The 19,225-nt window shown below is 40.6% G+C and overlaps 1 protein-coding gene and 1 long non-coding RNA gene across 2 annotated transcripts in view; one reads left to right on the top strand and one right to left on the bottom strand.

The window, feature by feature from the left end:
* The window catches only part of LOC138797316 (chloride anion exchanger-like), a 45,792-nt gene extending 39,489 nt beyond the window's left edge, over nucleotides 1-6,303 (bottom strand). The window contains exons 1-2 of the mRNA XM_069977310.1: nucleotides 6,241-6,303; nucleotides 407-506 (exon numbers count right to left, since the gene is read on the bottom strand). The gene's annotated coding sequence lies outside the window, so the exon portion shown is untranslated. The remainder of the gene's footprint in view (nucleotides 1-406; nucleotides 507-6,240) is intronic.
* Nucleotides 6,304-15,580: 9,277 nt separating this feature from the next.
* LOC138776403 (uncharacterized) lies at nucleotides 15,581-18,927 on the top strand. The gene is made up of 3 exons (XR_011360720.1): nucleotides 15,581-15,736; nucleotides 16,112-16,231; nucleotides 18,869-18,927. It is a non-coding gene; the product is annotated as an uncharacterized lncRNA (long non-coding RNA).
* The last annotated feature ends 298 nt before the right edge of the window (nucleotides 18,928-19,225 follow it).

The raw sequence follows: 19,225 nt of genomic DNA, 5'->3' as shown, positions 1-19,225 counted from the left end.
GTAGTCTAACATATCTGTTAACTAACTTGCTCTAAACACCCTATTGGTTCCTTGTAGCAGACAGAGTTATAGTACTGTGTACTTGTCTATTCTGCTTTTCAGCATCTGGGTATACACAAGAATGGCTCAGTTCACTGACATTAATCAGTAATGCTGATAATGGTGAAACAATGAAATACAAAGTATAATATAATATATACAAAATAGTACAGTTTATGAATATACAATGACTAAGCTATTATGTTATTATTGCAACATAACTGCAGAATAACGAAAGGATTACAAAGACAAACATAAATACAGATATATTAAATGTATTACATTATATTTATTAAAGAAATAGAACATAATACATGAAATTCAGGACTGAGAACCTTTCTATATTCTATCATTCTTCATGGCTTACCTTCTGATGGATTCCAATAACATGTTCACATCAAGCTCTGTGGGATCCCATCGTAAAGTGATTCCAGAAGTGATTCCTGTATTCTTGTGTGTGAAATTGCCTAAAGCAATGATTAACTTTGATTAAATACTTAACGTAGGAGAAGATTTTGCAACCTTTGAGACTGTAATCGATTGAAGCAATACTGATAAGACATATCTTGGGAGCATTTTTCATTTCTGTCATGAAACGTTATTCTTAACGGAACTGTTATATTCAGATACATTTAGATGACTGTGTTCCCAGTGTAAACAAAACTATTCAATATGGATTCATTCATGTACACTAAAATTAAAATGCTAATAATGTGCACATTAAATTTGAATTCATTCATGTACGCTAAAATAAAAATGCAAATAATGTATAATAAAGTTTCTTGAGGGATTATCATAAGTATCACATTTTTTCAGACATTTTTGTGATTGTAAATTAGTTCTACAGTGGTACCTCGGTTCTCGAAATTAATTGGTTCCGGAAGACAGTTTGAGAACCGAGCAGTTTGAGAACCGAGCAGTGTCTTCCCATAGGAAATAATACAAATGTGTTTAATTGGTTCCAGCACCCACCAATAATTACCTACAGTACCCATATATTACATTGATAAGTACCCAGTTTAATCACTACAGTACCGAGCAGCACTATATACTGTACAGTACATTATACACAAGAAACATTAAACAAAACCAGCAATTATAGTACAATAGTCACTAACTCCTCACTCATCCTTTACTGTATAGAGTCCCCCCCACCCCAACACTGTAATGTAAGGGAGATGGTGGTGCATTGACTGTACTACTACTGTACTCTATATGTACTCCAGCAATCTTATACAGTACAGGATGGGAGATGGTGGTGCACTGACTGTACTACTACTGTACTGTATGTGCACTCCAGCAATCTTATACAGTACAGGATGGGAGATGGTGGTGCACTGACTGTACTACTACTGTACTGTATGTGCACTCCAGCAATCTTATACAGTACAGGATGGGAGATGGTGGTGCACTGACTGTACTACTACTGTACTGTATGTGCACTCCAGCAATCTTATACAGTACAGCACTGTATGTGAAGACTGACCAGCACTGAACTCATTAGGTACAACCCCCCATCCAGGCTTACAAAAACATTCAGATACTGATTACTTCAAGACTGGGGGTCCGAAAAGTGTTTGAGAACCGAGCAGGAGTTTGAGAACCAAAGCAAACTTTCTTTGAAAATACAGTTTGAGTTCCAAGCAGTTTGAGAACCGAGGTACCACTGTATTTTAAAGAATGGGGCTGTTTTGGTGGCAAGCATATGGATTTCTGCAGTGTTTTTTTCCCCCTATGCATTTGTGTCCTATGTTTAGCTCTAAATGTGTCCATAGGCTTTCATTGTCAAAAAGTGCCTATGGCATAGCATTGAACAGTGTTTGCAATCTAATGATTGCATGTAAAAGTGCCCAAAGGGGACTTAAAATGTGTAAAAAATAATAAGTAAAAATGTTTTTAAAAATACCCCAAAGCCCCCCCCCCAATAAAAGTTAAAATCACCCCCTATCCCATTATATAAATAAAATATATAAAAATAAATAAATAAACATATATAGCATAGCATGTGTAATTGTACGATATATTAAAATAATCGTCATCCTGCAGGGCGAGTGGCGTAAACGAAAAGTGGGGAAAAAGTGATCAAAACCTCTGAGCTACACAAATATGGTATTAATAAAAACTAGAGATCATGGCGCAAAAAATTACATCCCATACAGCCCAGTAGATAAAAAATTAAAACTGTTATAAGAGTCACAGTAGGGCCATTTTATTAATAATAAATTGCAAAAAAATAAAAATAAAAAAGGATTTCATAAAAAAATATATATGACATTAGAGAATCTGTGTAAACCTGCATATGGTTGTGTTCGGACTGACCTATAGAATAATTGTATCATGTCGCTGTTACCATATAGTGCATTACATGGACACTTTACTGTACAGCAGTGCTTCTCAAACTGTGAGGCGGGCCTCACCAGTGAGGCGCCCCCTAGTTGTTGGTCAGGCCCAGCTGGGGAGCCAATTTTAACAAAAATAACTATGATCTGAACAGTCTTTTTTCTGTTTGCAAAAATCTCAATTTTAGCAACATTATTAATTTGTTTTGTACTTGCTTTATTAGCATTATAGAGTGTGGGAGATGAGTAAAAGGGCAGCCCTAGCATTATTTTCAGCTTTTAAATGGACTTTCACCACATGTAGTGAGGCCCAGGCACCCTCTTGTTTAGTCTAGTGAGGCCCAGGCATTGTCTTGCTCTGTCGGAAGAGGCTCCAGTAGAAGAAGTTTGAGAAGCACTGCTGTACAGGACATTACAGAACAGCACTATATACTGTACAGTACATTACAGAGCAGCACTATATACTGTACAGGACATTACAGCAACACTATATACTGTACAGGACATTACAGAGCAGCACTATATACTGTACAGTACATTACAGAGCAGCACTATATACTGTACAGGACATTACAGAACAGCACTATACTGTACAGTACATTACAGAGCAGCACTATATACTGTACAGGACATTACAGAGCAGCACTATATACTGTACAGGTCATTACAGAACAGCACTATACTGTACAGTACATTACAGAGCGGCACTATACTGTACAGGACATTACAGAGCAGCACTATATACTGTACAGTACATTACAGAGCAGCACTATATACTGTACAGGACATTACAGAACAGCACTATATACTGTACAGGACATTACAGTACAGCACTATATACTGTACAGGACATTACAGCAACACTATATACTGTACAGGACATTACAGAGCAGCACTATATACTGTACAGGTCATTACAGAGCAGCACTATATACTGTACAGGACATTACAGAACAGCACTATACTGTACAGTACATTACAGAGCAGCACTATATACTGTACAGGACATTACAGAACAGCACTATACTGTACAGTACATTACAGAACAGCACTATATACTGTACAGGACATTACAGAACAGCACTATATACTGTACAGTACATTACAGAACAGCACTATATACTGTACAGGACATTACAGCAACACTATATACTGTACAGGACATTACAGAACAGCACTATACTGTACAGTACATTACAGAGCAGCACTATATACTGTACAGGACATTACAGAGCAGCACTATACTGTACAGTACATTACAGAACAGCACTATATACTATACAGGACATTACAGAGCAGCACTATATACTGTACAGTACATTACAGAACTGCACTATATACTGTACAGTACATTACAGAGCAGCACTATATACTGTACAGGACATTACAGAACAGCACTATACTGTACAGTACATTACAGAACAGCACTATATACTGTACAGGACATTACAGAGCAGCACTATACTATACAGTACATTATAGAACAGCACTATATACTGTACAGTACATTACAGAACAGCACTATATACTGTACAGGATATTACAGAGCAGCACTATACTATACAGTACATTATAGAACAGCACTATATACTGTACAGTACATTACAAAACAGCACTATATACTGTACAGGACATTACAGAACAGCACTATACTGTACAGGACATTACAGAACAGCACTATATACTGTACAGGACATTACAGAACTGCACTATATACTGTACAGGTCATTACAGAGCAGCACTATATACTGTACAGGACATTACAGAACAGCACTATATACTGTACAGGACATTACATAACAGCACTATACTATACAGGACATTACAGAACAGCACTATATACTGTACAGTACATTATAGAACAGCACTATACTGTACAGGACATTACAGAACAGCACTATATACTGTACAGGACATTACAGAGCAGCACTATATACTGTACAGGACATTACAGAACAGCACTATATACTGTACGGTACATTACAGAACAGCACTATACTATACAGGACATTACAGAGCAGGACTATACTGTACAGTACATTACCCAACAGCACTATACTATACAATACATTACAGAACAGCACTATATTATACAGGACATTACAGAGCAGCACTATATACTGTACAGGACATTACAGAACAGCACTATACTGTACAGTACATTACAGAACAGCACTATACTGTACAGGACATTACAGAGCAGTACTATATACTGTACAGGACATTACAGAACAGCACTATATACTGTACAGGACATTACAGAGCAGTACTATACTGTACAGTACATTACAGAACAGCACTATATACTGTACGGTACATTACAGAACAGCACTATACTGTACAGTACATTACAGTACAGCACTATATACTGTACAGGACATTACAGAGCAGCACTATACTGTACAGTACATTACAGAACAGCACTATATACTGTACAGTACATTACAGAACAGCACTATACTATACAGGACATTACAGAGCAGGACTATACTGTACAGTACATTACCCAACAGCACTATACTATACAATACATTACAGAACAGCACTATATTATACAGGACATTACAGAGCAGCACTATATACTGTACAGGACATTACAGAACAGCACTATACTGTACAGTACATTACAGAACAGCACTATACTGTACAGGACATTACAGAGCAGCACTATATACTGTACAGGACATTACAGAACAGCACTATATACTGTACAGGACATTACAGAGCAGTACTATACTGTACAGTACATTACAGAACAGCACTATATACTGTACGGTACATTACAGAACAGCACTATACTGTACAGGACATTACAGTACAGCACTATATACTGTACAGGACATTACAGAGCAGCACTATACTGTACAGTACATTACAGAACAGCACTATATACTGTACAGTACATTACAGAACAGCACTATACTGTACAGGACATTACAGAGCAGCACTATATACTGTACAATACATTACAGAACAGCACTATATACTATACAGGACATTACAGAGCAGCACTATATACTGTACAGGACATTACAGAACAGCACTATACTGTACAGTACATTACAGAACAGCACTATATACTGTACAGGACATTACAGAACAGCACTATATACTGTACAGTACATTACAGAGCAGCACTATATACTGTACAGGACATTACAGAAGAACACTATACTGTACAGGACACTACAGAGCAGCACTATATATTGTACAGGACATTACAGAGCAGCACTATATACTGTACAGGACATTACAGAACAGCACTATACTGTACAGTACATTACAGAACAGCAATATGCTGTACAGGACATTACAGAGCAGCACTATACTGTACAGTACATTACAGAGCATCACTATACTGTACAGGACATTTTAAAAAAAGAAATGTTTAACAAAACCCGGAATTATAGTACAGTAGTCACCAACTCCTCACTCATCCTGTACTGTATAGTGACCCCCAAACCCAGCACTGTAACGGATGGGAGATGGCGGTGCACTGACTGTACTACTGTACTGTATATGCAATCCAGCAGTCATATACAGCACAGCGAATCGTCTCCACTGCCAGCCAAAGTGATAGGGTCTGACTGTGCTACTATCATACCAGTCAGACCCATAAATTTTCTAAAACAAAAACTTGTTATTAACACAAGGCAATACACTAAACTTATATTATACTGTATATTAACACAATAAAGGTGCACAATTTAACAGTCTCTTTTAGCAGTAAGAGCAAAAACAAAAGAAACATTATCTTTTCTCCCTTACATGCTGTACTTAAAGGGGTTGTCTGGTCATTAGTCATAGTTAAAGATGGTGCTGGGGCTGCGAGGATCATTACACACATGTATACTTATCCAACCTGATTTGTAACTGCTGTCTATTTCCAAGCCATCCGGTATCAGCTGCTATCCTCCTCTTCAAAACTTTTGCTGTGTGGACAGCAAATGACTGCACTGTGTGAACAGTATATGGAGATCTATGCTATCTATGCTGAGCAGGCATTTCTTATCTGTGTGGCACATCATCACCAGACGTTTTAAAAAAAGAGGCCAGGGGCTGTCACCGGGCCTGGAAGCTGCGGAGGAGGTGGAAAGTGTACATATCTGCTATGTTCTCCGCAGCCTCAGCAGCGTCTTTACTTAAAACTACTGACTGCACAACAACTTTAAGAACTCCTTTAGTGGTTGCTCTGGAATGAATTTTATTATTTGTTTACTATTTAGTAAGCTAATAAGCTGCTGTAAAATTGATTGGAAATGTCTTTCTCTGATCTAGGCGTACACCATGGACATTAATATAAGATGAATCATTTGAACACTGAGTACTAAACAGACAAATGTATGTAATCTATAGTATGTACAGTTTACTTATCGGAGCCTGTAGAACACTATGGACAAAAGACCTTTCAGTGTTTGCACTGTAACTCACTGTAACGTACACTGTAACAACGGTACTATTTATGGCAGACTGGATCACTACTAATGGTGAAAGTCACAAGTTGTCTATTAACAGAATTTCTGAAGAATGCAATGATTATTTATCTATGCAGGGTGTACTATATAATGTGAGTTACAGTGATCAGCCATAATATTAAAACTTGTTTAATATTGTTTTAAGTCCTCTTCTTTTGTCTGTGAAGGTGTTCTATGGTACATGTCGCCAAAAGGTTATGAATCCTTTGAAGAAGTATTTTGAGAGAAGAAAATGTGTGACCTGTTCTCAGGAAAGGACATTAAAGGGGTCTTGAAAAAATGTAAGTTAGGAACTGGGACTTCTATACATTGGATATGTTTCCAGCTGCCTAATTGTGAGATTTGGGAAATTTAAAGCCACCTTACAGGGAATCTGTCAGCTGCAAATAACGTCCCAACCCGCCTCCCAGAGCTGTGCGGGTTGTGGCTGCTGTAGAGGATGATGACAGAGGGATGCTCAGTGTCCCTCCAGTGCCCTGTGTCCCCGCACAGCTCTGGGAGTCGGGTCCTGACATCACCATGTTATCCAGGAAGTGAAGCTTTGATGCAGTGCAGGGAAAAAAAGCACTTTATAAGCATTTCCCATAATAAGTGTATAATGGGGATTTGTATAACTTTGGGGGGGGGGGGGGGGGGGGGGGGGGGCAATACAATACTTTAACCAAAATTTTCGCCGGACTAGACTAGACGACTTAGGACGTACAGGTACGTCCTGAAAGTCTGTGCCCAGACGACCAAGGACTTACCGGTATGTCCTGAGCTATGAAGCGCGCTCCGGAGCGGAGTGTGCTTTATAGCAGGTGGGGGCCGGCTGCTATGCAGCCGGCACCTCACCGTTAATGACACGCTGCAGCATGACATTAACTCCTTAAACGCCGTCACGTTTAAGTGTAAGTGACAGGGGGAGTCCCCTGTCACTTACCGATCGGGACCCCCGCAGTGTGACTGCAGGGGTCCCAATCGTTAAAATGGACCACCGGAGGTCTCTCACCTGCCTGCGTGCGGTCCGATCGGCGCTTTGGTCACTGAGCAGAGCGCCAAGAACACTGATCAATGCTATGCCTATGGCATAGCAGTCATCAGTGTAAAAAAATCAAAGTTATGTATGTACAAGTCCCCTAAAGGGACTTAAAATGTGTAAAAAAAAAAAAGTTAAAATCACTAATATACTACCCCAAAGCCCCTCCACCAATAAAAGTTGAAATCACCCCCTTTCCCATTATATAAATAAAACATATAAATATAAATAAATAAACATAATATACCGTAGCGTGCGTAATTGTCTGATCTATTAAAATATAACAAGCGTCATTGCGAACAGCGTACACGAAAAGAGGGAAAAATGTGCGCGGATTAATGATTTTATGTTACATTATATATATATTAAAAAATCAATAAAAAGTGATCAAAAGGTTCAATCTTCACAAATATGCTATTAATAAAAACTAGAGATCATGGTGGAAGAAAATGACACCCCATACAGCCCCATAGGTGTAAAAATAAAAGCGCTATAAGCGTCACAATAGGCCCATTTTATTAATAATTAATTGCCAAAAAAAAGGATTTCATAAAAAAAAAAATCTAACATTAGATAATCTGTGTAAATCTGCATATGGTTGTGTTTGGACTGATCTACAGAATAATGGTATCTTGTCACTTTTACCATATAGTGCATTACGTAGACACAGGAACCCCCCAAAAGTTACCATATTGCATTCTTTTTTTACGATTTCACCAATTTATATCTTCATAAATAATAATTTTGGGGTTCCATCATACATGTTATGGTAGAATGAAAGATGCCATTACAAAGTACAACTATTCCTGTAAAAAACAAGCCATTACATGTGTTGTAGATAGAAAACTGAAAGTGCTAGAGCTCTTAGAAGGGGGGGAGGAAAAAACGAAAGCGCAAAGAACTAAATTTGCGCGGTCCACTGGGTCATTTTGGGCCTGGTCCTCAAAGGGTTAAAGTATTGTATTGGCCCCCAAAAGTTATACAAATTACTAATATACACTTATTACGGGAAATGCACATAAAGTGATTTTTTTCCCTGCACTTACTACTGCATCAAGGCTTCACTTCCTGGATAAAATGGTGATGTCACGACCCGATTCCCAGAGCTGTGCGCGCTTTGGCTGCTGGAGAGGATGATGGAAAGGGGGATGCTCAGTGTTCCTCCAGTGCCCTGTGTCTCTCAGTGTCCCCCTGCCATCATCTATGTTCCCACAGGCTATGTTCCCACACAGTATTTTTGCTCAGTATTTTGCAACCAAAACCAAGAGGGGACTGAAAACACAGAAAGGCTATGTTCACACACTGTTGAAATTGAGTGGATGGTCATCACTTAAAAGCATATAATTACTGTTATTTTAAAACAACCACCATTGTAATCGGCTGTAATACTTTGTACTGTTCTCCCCTGCCCCCTTCAACCTACTGCTGCCTAGTTAATACATTACCCTTCCACGCTCTGGCTTGCTTCTACGGCTCCTGGCTCCTTGGCGTCCCGCTCAGCCAACCTGTGCGCTGTCCCGCCACAGCCACTGATTTTTTTCTAATATATAATTTAAAAAGAGAAAACAGAATTCCTGGTGTTTTTTCCAGTATTCTTTAAGGCCATGTTCACACAACGTACTATTATTAAGAACAGCAGATGTTTTTTTTAATGAAAACAGCATGCCTTCTTTTCAACCTGGGCAGCCTTGCATTGATATTAATGCAATGCTTCCCGTTCAATGTACACACTGCACTGACATTGTCATTGAATAACAGCCGCTCTTCCAAAACAACGGCTGTTGCTAATCTTCCATGCACACATGGATGCAGTCTGTTCATCCGTGGTGTGTATGGAAATCAACGCTTAACTGATTTCCATACCCACCCCGAATGGGCTGTATAGATGTTCCTGCTGATGTCAGAGCTCTGACTGCCACAAAAACATGCAAACACCTTCCAGTGTTTGGCCAGCATAACAATGGCCGTTTCTAAGCAATGGCCAGTGTTTACTGTATGTAAATGTGGTGTCCCACCACGGGTGTTACCGGTCTATACACCCCTCGCAAAAGTGTAAAAGTGGTAATGAAGTTGTACCTAAGTTTTGCCACTAGATGTCACTACTATATGTGTCTGTACTTGTATGTTGCACAGCTGTAGTGAGTTATTGTTTGGTTGTTATCTGTGAACCAATGAGAGCTCTTTTCTCTTCTTCACCTATCTCTATTCTCCTTTTTCTTTCTGCACTTTCTTCTCCACCACTCACAGGAGGTATTACACACCCTGTAAAAAGTTGTCACATGGGGAGAGGAACTACACACCCACACTTAGGAGCCTTATCCAAGTCTTGGTGGAGAGAGGATGCAAGACAAGACGGTCCCTGCTGTAGTTCAGCTGGGCCCTGGCTCTGCCAGGTCCCCCACCAGCCAGTGTAGTCTAGTCATGAGTGTGGTAGTGGACAGAGGTATGGGAAGCACTGATACTCTTTTCTTCTCCAAAGCAACACTTACCCTTATTATGCAGTGCTAAACTGTTCAGGAGAGGATAAGTTAGAGATCACCCCAACCCCAAGAGATGTGAACATCTCTAAAAGTGCAGGACAGTATCCTGAAACAAAAGGGACTGGAATCGGATAGAGCAAAGTTGCTACAAGCCTATGTACTCTATCTTGCAGCACAGGTGTAACCAGCTAATTTGGCCACCTTGCTCAACTCAGGTAACAAGGTCTGGGGCTTGTTTCACCCTAGGAGGACGGGTCACCCGACACTGTAAAGCATCAGGCGTTATAGCGACAACAAAGGTTGAAATACGGGTACAAGTAGTCTTCTATTCTCAAGTCTACAGTATTCTACTTCTACTTCTTTTAAAGTTCTGGCAGAGCACACTTCTTACCTGGGTTGGGACTCTCAGCACAAACTCCTCTCTACTACTCTGAACTCTCAACACAAACTCCTCTTTACTATTCTTAGCTCGCTCTACTTCTCAGCGCACAACCAAGTCAGTTCAGCTGTCCTGCTCCAAAAGCTCTTAAAGCAGATTGTGTCTAGTCAGAAGTCTATTATCTGCTGCTGTATCAAGTATTTCTACAGTAAAGAATATTCTATTTATAATCCAAAAAGAAGTGTAGGATGGCACTCACCGATGTAAATAAACAATCCGGCTTTATTTAGGCAACTTGAAGCAACATGGGGGAGAGAAGTCAGGTTGACTTCTCTCCCCCATGTTGCTTTAAGTTGCCTCAATAAAGTCGGATTGTTTATTCACATTGGTGAGTGCTGTCCTTCTCTTTGAATTATTTTCTACATTGTTGTTTCTGGGACTGAGCACCATAAAGTGGCTGGTGAGCACGGCTGTCTGGGACCTGTGAGTGGGGAGCCAGGCTGTGCGATCTTCTTTCATCTTTTCTTATTCAATATTTTATTTATGGTAACAGGACTCAGTGATTATTGCATTGACACCTACACCATCACTATTTCATCCTTGAGGCATCTCCCCTTTCTGTGGGTGGCGGTACCGATAGTCTGGGTGGGTCCCAGCTCCACTCCACCGTGATAAGCCCCCAAGGGACCCCCTCACAGCCCGGCAGGTCACTGACCACAGGTGAAAGGGTATAGCCAGTCATCCTAAAATCAAAGCAGGTGTGCCTCCATACCTGTGTGCTCAACCTGCACTGCACAACAGTACAATAACAGGCTGAGCTATACTCCAACCAACCACCACAGTGGTGGCGTCACACAGAACCATCTGGCAAGTGACAGGTCAAGTGCCCCAGGGGTGCACCACATGAACATAGCACAACTCTGTTCACCGTGCGGTAACAATATTGTTATATTTAAATGTATCCTTCTGTGACCATATAAAGTATAATCCATATAGTATTAAGACCCTTTATGTCCCCATGTAGTAGTTAGGCCCCCTCTAGGTAGTATCCTCCATGTAGTCATCCTCTGTACAGGTAATCCCCCCCCCCAGTTGGTAGTATCCACCATGTAGACATCCCACTGTAGGTTTTACAGGGCTTTCACTTGCTAAAATTGTCTCAGCCAATAACATCTCACTGAGCTCTAGTAAAAAAGCTGAGCTGTGATTGGTTACTATGGGTAAAACTAGACAATTTTGGTTTTAGGTAGCTTGATAAATCCGTGCCTTTGTGTTCTAGATAAAATGCAGTTTGTCATCTGGTTAATCATGCTGAAAATAATCCAGAAACTGCATCCTAGCCAGAGTCAATTTTAGCAAATGAATGGCCAGTCCAAAGGCTCAAGGGGTCCCTTTCTCTTTATGTCCCTCTGTTTCAATTCTATCTATGTCTAGGAGAGTTTTCAGTTGAGTAATTCTTTCTCCAATGCTGGGTATGTCAGGTTGCAGCCAGTAATGCAACAAAGTGCTTTGCTGCTAGGAGAATCACATGTAATATCAAAGGGATGTTCCTCAAAGGGTTACAGACACCTCCTCTCGGTCAACAGAATGGAATATAATGGCCTGTGGGGTTGTCCTCAATTTTATTTTCCAATGTGTATTGAAATATAACCTCTCCCCAGAACTGTTCCAACCTAGGACAGGCCCGTAATCCATGCCACAGGTCGGTGGCTGTTATATGATCATAAAAATTTCTGGATGCAGGGAGATTTAATCTCTGCCACTGTCATTTTTATGCCAAAGCCAGGAGTATATCTAGTGGGAAGAATAAGTATTAGTGCAATGTCCCAGAGCAGGTGTGCCTTTGCTGTTCTCTTAAATGTAGTTGGGCACAAAGGTATCTACTATTAAAGTGTTCTGTGGATTGTAAAGGGGTATTCTTCACTCCCACCACTAGATGTCTCACTATAGGTTATGTACTTCATGGCATAGCTGAAGGAGATTCTTTACAAAGGATTAACTGTTTCTTTGATTTGATGTGTTATCCAATCATATGTTGCGGATTGTAAGCTGACAAATACCAATCCCTGTCAAGGATACCTCATGCAAATCCCTCCTCCAGCTCCCAGCCTCTCAGAGGCCTTATTTTGTGTCACAGGGTGTGTTTCCTCCACTCACAGGGCTCGCTATGTGGTGAGGTAAAACCAGTTTAGTTCAGGAGAAGGAGGAGAGTAGGCTAGTGAGTGAGGTAGTTAGTTTTCTATATAAAAAAGTTCCAGATCTAGCCATGTCTGTCTAGAAAACACTCAGGCTACGAGAGACCGGGGGAAGCCTATTCCACACTTAGGGGCTATTAGATTGTTCTCTACAAAACCCTTCCAAGAGTCTGCAGGAGGTACTAAAAGAGTCAGCAGTCAGATAAGTGCAGTTATAGCCAAGAACTCTGCGTCCAGGGCTAGGTTTTCCAAGGGTTCACCCCGATGGCTAGCTTAGTGGGGTGGGGCCTGCGTTCCTGAGCTTGTGTCATTTGGTGCCCACAGACAGCAAAAGGTGGAAGGTCATACCCGTGCATTCAGTTATTGTTATAATCTCGACACACACAAGGTGGTCAGAGCCCCTCCAGTTAAGAACTAAGGTATAGGTCCCCTTCCTTCAAGTAACTCACTGCCAACTAAAGTCAAGTTAACTAAAGCACCCAGAGACCCAGTCTATTCAACAGTATACTTGAGGTAAGCAGAGATTATCACAAGAACAAAGCTCACAATCTCAGTCAGCCAAGTGATTTACTGTATTTAACTGTTGCAAAACAAGAACTGTTACAGTGTGTACTGTTCCTTTAAGAAGAAGTTCAGTAAAGTTTGCACCTTCTTTAAGTCTACCTGGGACTACCTGTTATTACTTGCATCTACACCTGCACTACACACTGTTCTATTCCAAAAGTGTGTGTTGTTATATCCAGGGGTAGGCGCATACGACTCCTAGCCACCGTGACAAGTGCCTCAGTCATACATAACATCTGACCCAGCTAGGCAACACCTGTCTCCCCTGGGTCACCACATAAGTCCTTTGTGTATATTCCCCATTCCTTCTTAATCCACTCTTAGTTTAGGCTCAAAAACTGCTGTTGCAGTTTTCCCAAAAAAATGCTGTGTATGACAGCAGTCTTAGGCTTCACACTGAGTAAAACTGGTGGAATCCCGCCAGCCTCCGTGTCATACAGGTAGTCTATGGGAGGCTCACACACTTCCTCTCTCCGCGCCTCTCCATTTGGAAGAATTGACATGTCAATTCTTCTGTGCGGAGAGAGGTGCACGAGCCTCCCATAGACTGTCAGTATAACAGGGAGGCTGGCGGGATTCCGTCAGTTTTACTCCGTGTGAACTGGCCCAAACATGTAAACTTGTAAAAATGTTTTGAGGGGGCGCTCACTCATTTTGGGAAGGGTTCTTTGCTTGCTTGAACGAGAAGTGATTAGGACAGTACAGGATGTACAAATCCACCCTTTTCTTTCTGGTTTCCACTTACTCAACTAGAGTCAAACAAGGTGTTATGAAACTGTTCCTGGAAGGAACAGGCTGACATCGGCAGGACATGATATGGATAGATAACATTGTCAAGCGCAGCTGAGCATATAGTTCTACACTGGCTACAGGCACAACATTAAGAGGATAAGATAAACTTGATGTTAGTTCTATGAATAATTGTAAGCCTGCCTATGGTTGACCCTCATAATTGTTTTGGACAGAAATGAAATTTATTACATTGATTTTTGTCTCCAACCAGTTATCACAAAGCAAAGCGTCGGCATTTCTAAAAACCTGGTTGTTGACAAGATTCATGAAGATGATAATGTTAAAAATGAACAAAGCATAGTAATAATGCTCTTCTTTTAATATGTGCAAATGCTTGTAGTTAGGGTAATAAAAGGCTCTGCGAGATAATTGCATCATATCTAGGGATAATTTGGATCACTTGTGATAACAGAACATAGTTCAAAGATTGTAATAACAGGGAAAATAGCCATAACTAAATTCACATAGTACAGGATACACAGAGGAACGGTAAAGTAATTTATGTAAAGAATAATTTTAATAGTAATGTATTGTACATACAAAGAGCAGGAAAATCTCCAGGTATACAAACAAACTAAATATGTGATTCTGATTATAACTAGTATGATATACAGGTCTTAGGGGAAAGTGAGTTACTGAAATTAGTTACTGAAATTACAATAAAGCAAGATTGTAATCATGAGTGACTTCAACTAACCCTGTGTTCACAGGAATATCCTTTGTACATTCACATGCTCCACTGTTCCTTTGCACAAGAAAATAAATTTCCAGTTGGTGGTGTCTGAGGTTCAGGTGGAAAAAGAAATATGGCTCCAGTGAACTCTTTTTTTTTTTTTTTAAATCAGATGTTTTTCTTGAACATTTTTTTAATGCTACAAAACTGTTGGGTAAAGGTGATCCGAGCTTTACATTATCTTGTAAACGTCCAGGTTCTTAAAAGAAACTTATCAGTTATATGTTATGTTAAAGAAATAAAGGCAATCCAGCTATCTTGCCCTGTTTAATATCAATTTGATGCTTGAGTGGTATGAAACAATACATGCTGCTTATGTACCATATTTTCTGCTTACATCTAAAAAAGCTGTTTCTACAATATTTACTGTGTCATCCACTTTGTAATGACAAGACCAAGAACTGTGCGTGTACCTCTCAATATGGTAGAAGATAACGAAATGTACTTGATGCCCATATTTCAAGCTCCAGGATTGGCAGCAAACACATCACATGGACATTATAAAACCCCAGCGTTGTTATCTGATTGTAGTGCGCTGACTTGCATTTCATGAAGTGCATGTCTGTATATCACTTTTTGTAATCTTGTCTGAATAATAATAAGCAGCTGTCTCACGTTGTCTTTATCCACAACAATTTGGTGCCAAAACCCGGGAATCTGAAAGCGACAGCAAACGGATGCAGGATCGGGAACTGAGGACCAGACACTGGCGCCATATATAGGTGAGAACCTTTGCTTCTCAGTTTTCTCTAAGATCCTAAGAACCTGAAACAGCTGTGTTAATGTTAAGTGTCCTAACATCTTTTGTTACAAATCTGTGAGTGAATGTGGATATTGATGTATTAAAACCCACCATATCAGCGTGAAAGAGATCCTTTACGGTGTATGAAAGTGCTACTTCAAGACACCCCTCTACGGACAAAGCCAGTAGGAGTAGCGTGTTTGATAAGTAAGGAGACCCTATCGTCTCCAGACACAAGTGTTTACTATCTTCTCAGTTTGTCAATTGTTACTAAGCATAGAGCATAGTAGTCATAATATACAAAGTGTTGGAGGGGGCTCCACAAATGTTTTTTTTGTATTATTTTTCGCTATAGGCTCGAGAAATTGCAGACGGGGTAAATGGCCATTTCGACCACGTGGTCGCCAACCAAAGTGAAGGCCGCCGCAGCGAGTGCCACGTGGCAGCAAGCGGTGTGTGAATTTTATAGAGCATGGTAATATATATGAAGTTGGGGCTCCCCGAATGTAGTCTCAATATAAGAGGTGTTTAGCGAAGGTTTTTTTTAGCGCTTTTTGACCGCGTCGTATGCACGGGGTGTTCGCAAAAATAGAACTTATATTTTATATATATTTAGTGATGTCCGTAAATTCATAACTATCTTATTAATGAATAAAAATAATTGAATAATTAATAGAATAATTAATAGAAAATGTATTTTAAAATGGAAGTATGGTCCCTGTCAATCAATGGGTTCAGCCAATAGGATTTTACTAATTAGCTGTTGAACGCACCCAGGAACAACCAAGTAACAAGCGAATGATTTTTTATTCCACCGAACGAATGGTGTACGACAATATAAATAGATCCAGGTCTCATTAAATGATCAACGATTTCTCGTTTAATCGTTGACCGCTATACAACCGAACAATTATCGTTTAGATCCGAACGATATAACGATAATCTGAACGATAATCGCCCCGTGGAATAGGGCCTTAACTCTTTTCTGCTAAAGCGGAGGGACAAAATAGCAGAGAGGCGTTTCCTTGCTGCAGCAGAACTGTGTATCTGTCTCATGAACAACCAAACTGCTGACTTAGTAAGTCCCTCTCTAGCCTAGTTTAACCTGGATGATATAAGAGGGCAGATCATTTTTGGAATCTTTTCCTTGTTGTTTATTATTTGGCTCTTTTGGAAAATTTGGAGGGATCAAAAACATGGGTACGCTGTTTGGAGGTTTCCCTAACAGCCAATAGCCATATAAATCGCTAGGTAACCGAGAGAGAAGGGTGAGTCCCCTCCATTATAGCCGTGCTATGGGAAACGACCTCAGCAAAAGAGGCTGTGTGCCTTAGCGGAGTAATGGACGTCCAACAACTCCTCCTACCCCAAGGGAGGAGATGAATAAAAATATATGGCAAATGGGTCAGCAAGCATTCATCAAAATGTTGCATGCTGACAAGGGAATAGATTTGGGGATCCCTAAAAAAGAAACGTTTCAGTTAATCTCTACAAAAATTGTCAATCAAAATTCATAGAGCCAAATGAAACGGCAGCTTAGAGTAGATGGATTGCAGAATCCTATTTTAAAGGTAAAAAAGCCCTGTATACTGAGTCACCAGTCAGGGCCACAGCCCCATCATTTGTACCCTCTTCCAATCCATGGCAAGACCTTTCTGATCCCAGGGGAGGAAGGGTTTTCTGTGGGGTTGAAGGAGAACTCCTTATTACCCCTAAAATACATGCAGAGGAGGTACACAAATTGGCTGAAAAACCCCTGTCATCTCAGGCTTCAGCTTACCCTGTCAGAAAGCAGTTTGTCCCAGGCACAAATGGATGGGCAGGCAGAAAGGAGGATCACTCAACATGTTCCTTGGACTCCCGGGAAAATATAAGGATTCCTTTCATTCGTCTCTAAACCACAGAGAAATCCATATGGGTTAGTAAATGAGTTGTACAACATAACAGTCAGTTGAGACCCCACATGGAGAGATTTGCTGCACATTATAAGAGCAGTAGCTGCCCAAATAGATACTGCTGCTGCCCAATTCTGTCCTGAATGTCCCCATCACAGATGCTGAAATGATTCTATATGTAGATGGGTCTAGACTACAGAAGCTGCAAGCTTTGCTGTTGCAGATGACACCTCCATTCTGTACTCTGAATCCCTTGAGCCTAGCATACATTCTGCCCAAAGTGCAGTTACTTGCCCTGATCAAGGCATGTGAATTGGCAGAGGAGAGGACGGTAAATATATACACTGACTACCGCTATGCATATGGAGTCCTACATGACGTTGGCTTTTTGTGGGCACATAGAGGTTTCTTAACCTCCAGTGGAAATGTGGTGAAACATGCGGAGCTCATACAGGATCTGCTAGAGAAGGTAAAGCTCCCTAGAGCTGTAGCTGTAATCAAGTGCCAGGCACATCAGCGAACACTGTAACCAGGGGCAACAACAGAGCAGATGAAGCAGCCAAACAGGCAGCAGTCATGCTTCTGCGAGAGTCTGATCCAAATACAGAAAACTTGACAATGGATGCCTTGAAACAGCTCCAAAAGCAAACAGGACCCCTAATGCACAGCAAATGGAGGAAGGCTGGCTGCAAACCACTTAATGGTGTGTGGAAACATGGGGATGGTCGATTGTGTGCACCCCAGTCTTATATCCAATTTTAGCAAATCTACCTCATCTCCCCTCCCATGTTTACAAAGGGGGAATGATTGGTAGTGTTAGCAAATTTTGGTTTGTACCAGTCTTCCCACAATTTGCAACACAGTAGTGTAAGAAATATATGATCTGTGACAAACATAATTCAGGAAAAATGACCAAGGTTGAGATGAAACATCTTGTAAAACCTGACTACCCATTCCAGAGGTTAAAAATAGCCAAGATCTGTGAGTAAACTAAGCTCATCTGGGTACAAGCCTTACCTTTAGCTCTGTTTGCAATGCGTCATACCCCAAAGTGAAAGCATGGCCTCTCACCATTTGAACTTTTATATGGAAGGCCACCGCTTACAGGCCTTTTCTTTCCACAAGAGGTGCACGGACAATATGCTTCTTTAACTATGTTATTCAGCTCCACAAACAACTGACTAATTTGCATGGAAAAGTTTTCTCTTCTATACCAGATCCAGAGCAAAGAACAGGAATTCATTATCTGCAACCCAGAGACTGGATTGGGATAAGAAGATATGTTAGAAAATATCTGGAACCCCGGTTTGATGGCGCATACCAGGTGCCGATGACCACACCCACCTCAGTCAAGGTGGAAGGGAAGCCAAACTGGATTCACGCTTCCCATTGTAAGCGTCAGCGACGATAACCTGTACCAGAAGGGTGAGGCCACTCGGGAAGAGGAGGACTAACAAACTATCAAAATGCATTTATTGTTTAGTTTGCTGATGTCCTACCTATTGTTTTAAATTTACATCTCACAGACTATAGTTATGATGTCCAAATAGATGTAGATCACTCAATTCACAATG

Source organism: Dendropsophus ebraccatus, chromosome 1, assembly GCF_027789765.1.
Source record: "Dendropsophus ebraccatus isolate aDenEbr1 chromosome 1, aDenEbr1.pat, whole genome shotgun sequence".
Lineage (NCBI taxonomy): Eukaryota > Metazoa > Chordata > Amphibia > Anura > Hylidae > Dendropsophus > Dendropsophus ebraccatus.
The sequence above is the reverse complement of the archived record's forward strand: the minus strand, read 5'-3'. Positions and strand labels throughout refer to the sequence as shown.